Raw genomic sequence first — 3,889 nt, forward strand, 5'->3', positions numbered from 1 at the left:
AGGGCACTAGGCTGCTGCTGTCCTCATTGGGAGTAGGCCCGTTAGGACTGTCATCCACATAGCACGTTGTTCCTTGAGTGGTGATTATTTACTTAAACGTCTTTGGCATGCTTGGGATTTATACCAGCTACCTTGAGATGTTAGAGAAATAAAACAGACTTTGCTCTGTTTTATATAGAAACAAAACTACAGAGACAAAAACTATACACATGGCAGAGTGGTGATAAAAATACTTGCTAACTTATATGGCACACATAGGGGCCAGGTGTTTTGCTTATGTTATCTTATTTAACTTAATCTTCACAAAATCCAATGAGGTAGGTATTATCATCATTAATTCACAACAGAAACAAGAGTTCCAAGATTATTTTTACCACTATGGAAACAGTGACTAGATTATCTTTTGAACTATAACACGTCCAGTGTTCTGTACAGGCCCTGGCCCACAGCAGATGCTCGAGGGCTATCAGTTGAATGAATGCATCAAGTGAAGTGTTCAGCCAACAAGGGTCAGAAATTAGGCATTTATTGCCTTTCTTAACAGAATCCAAACTGGGCTCAGTTTTGTACAGGCCCTGGCCCACAGCAGATGCTCGAGGGCTATCAGTTGAATGAATGCATCAAGTGAAGTGTTCAGCCAACAAGGGTCAGGGCCAGAAATTAGGCCTTTAAATTGCCTTTCTTAACAGAATCCAAACTGGGCTCAGTTCTGCATTCTTTCTACTTCTATATCAAGTGTTTGTTTTGTCCACTGACTCTAACTTTTCCTCATCCTCCAACAAAGCTAATTTCCCTCACCAAAGGGAAAAAGAGGCTAAAACACATATTGCCTACGCATGACTTTTGTATAAAAGAAAAGAAGGTGCAATGCCTTTGAATGAATTCAGGATGTTTTGAGAACTTAAAAATATCAAGGAACATGAGTTCTAAATAACTCTAAACTATGTATATTCTTAAATGAAACTGTTTGCAAATGTTCAGTAGTTTCAAAACTATCTAAATAGTAAATTCAGAAGCATGGAAGGCTTTTAAAATCTGTGTTTACTCTTTTGCAAATTAACTCTAAGGTATTAGAGCACAGAGGTTTACACGGTGGACAGGGAAGACAAATTACCTGGACTCAGTTCCTATCCAGCTACTCAATGGCTGTGTGGCTCAGGCAAGTTACTTAGATTCTGTATCAGCAACCTCACCTGACAGAGGAGGGGACAATTCTAGTGCCTTCCTCACATATTCATGGTACATATTAAGGTTCTAATACACATGACCACTTATAGGCACATAGTACCTATTCTGTGCTAGCTGCCGTCACCATCATCATTATTAAGGATTAAATGATGTATTTCAAAGTTATCAATCTATACAGCTTAAGGATATTTCTAAAAATAGTCGTTTGACTTGCGGATAATCTCCAATTGAATTAAAATAATATATTTATAAGTAATATAATAATTTAACTTCCTATAGTAATATGTAGCCACAGTAGGGCTAGTACTTAAAATTTCATAGGACCTACTGCTTCTAATTGTACTTATTTTAAACTTTTAACTAAGGAAAGACAAATATGTACTTTACTATAAAATAATCCATTAAAAGATCTCCAAGATATTTAACTGATATTATTATGGTATTACTAAAGAAATCATTAGATAGCTGCTCCCTAATATTCTGTAACAGAGTCTAGAAAAATTATTAAAAAAAATTTATATAAATCTGATTTAAAAAACAGAAAAGAAACTGAATTAGAGAAAAGTCTTTATAATTTTTGGTATAAATGAAAAATCCAGTTGATTTTTTTTTTTTTTGGTTGCTAGGTTGGTGCCCCTGCGATCTGAATGCTGCATCAACAACATTTAATAAGCCCATGGATCTCAATGTCTTCATGACAATGGAGAAAGTCTTGTCTGTGCTTTAGAAACAATCAAGTTGCTTCTCTCACAGGAATCCACATTTGATCTCTTGGCTTGACCATTTTGAAATATCATGTGTCACCAGAAGACTCCAAGATAAACTGCCTAAGACTACCCAGCCTTGCACAAGGCAGAGAAAGGAGAGAAAATAATATGTAATAAAATAGCTCTCCTGCTAATGGGAAAACGAAACTGACATCAGAATTGGGACAAAGCTTTGTTGACATCACAAGTTTGGCTCAATACCTAGTGCTCTCTCAACATATTCAGTCCATCCCCACAACCTGACATCCCTCATGAGGTGTTCCAAAAACCCAGGTTTTCTATATGCTCCTTTTTCTTATAACACCAAGCCACCTTTTCATTTATGTTGATATTATGCTGCAAAAAAGTCCCAGGAAGGGATGCCTGGAACTATGTCTTTAAGAACATGAGATGTAGCACTATATCTAAAATATTCCAAGAATTCAAAGTCTTGACTTTAAATGATGTAATTCTGTACATAAATAATTTTCTATGAAAAGATCAGAAATTTTTAAAAGCCTGTAAAATCTGAGTAGGTCAAATATTTCTTCCAATATTACATTTTTCCTTTGGTGTAAAGAAATTAATACTTAGTCATAAGAATCACCCATTTTTTATGGAGCCTAAGAATTCTTTTGGTTCATTTTAAGCCACATCTTTCACACTTAGAATTTTCTGGTTCAGTTGGAAATACTTTTCAGAAGTCTGAACATACAGTTCAATGAATTGTTCTGAAATGTGTGCATGTGGGAAGAATTTTTTGCTTATGAGATCCTTCAATAATTCATATATTTAAATCATCATTTCCAAAGCAAATCTTCCAAAATCAAATAAATTGCAAAACTACCAGTGAACTAAGTCTCCAAAAAGGAGTTCCAATTCTCTGCCAAAACAGACTTCAAATTCTTAATCCCTTGTCCAAAAAAATTGGACCAACTATTGATGTTTTCCACCAAGCAAGCCACATAGCCACAAATGTTTCTCATTTACTCCAATCCTGGGACATACAGCTCAAACAAGAAATTTCCTGAATACCCCAAATTTCAGATACAATTTGGAATGTAAGTGATTCATAATGTTAAGCAGGAAACATTATGGTCTTCTCCTACCAGCTCGATGTTTCTGGAATGCAACCCTCAGGAGATTATTCCACCGAATCAGAAGGCTGACATCACTGTCAGCCTTGTGACCCATTATAGCTGGGTCCTCTGCTCCCAGCTCAGATGTGATTCTGAACCCTGAACAGTCTGCTACTCCAGCTAGCATTCAAGGAAAACAGACGTTCCGCCAAGGGAGCGACAAAGATCCATACTGTGCTCTGTGGCAAGGAACACAGAGTGCACTCGATCCTACTCTAAGGAAAAGCCAAGATAATGTTAAAAGGAATTAAAGACACTGTCATCACTTGTGCACCAAAAGGCTCTCACACTGGCCTCTGAACAGATTCTAATTAATTTGAATATGAAACTTCACAGATCTTCTAGTTTATGAATCCTCTTCCAGTCGCACCCCCACTTCACCTCCTCTTAAATCGAACAATAATTTCTGAGAGTATCAAAGTTGCCAACAGTCATCTTCTGTAGATTCCTACTCTATTTCAAGGAAGGAAGCGCACCTGACATAGCAGAAGACAGGTACGACACTGAATGACCGAATGACCGGGAGAACTGTGTGAGTCTTTGCAACACCGGCTACTAAACAAGAGAGACGTGCAGGTGGTTCCCTTATAAAGAAATACATAAGTAGGGCCTAGAGGAGTGATGTGGGTAAAAGGTAGATATAAAAACTTACCGACATAGTATTCCATTACCTAAAGGGATCATTGCAAGCAAAATATACAGTTAAAGGGAACTCAAAGCTGAGCAGCCAATCCTTTGGGAGTCTGGGCAAACGTAGAGTGTTATCGATGATACAGACATAACCACCAATAGGAAGAAAGGTCACAAACAAAAGGC

This window comes from Vulpes vulpes, chromosome 4, assembly GCF_048418805.1.
Source record: "Vulpes vulpes isolate BD-2025 chromosome 4, VulVul3, whole genome shotgun sequence".
Lineage (NCBI taxonomy): Eukaryota > Metazoa > Chordata > Mammalia > Carnivora > Canidae > Vulpes > Vulpes vulpes.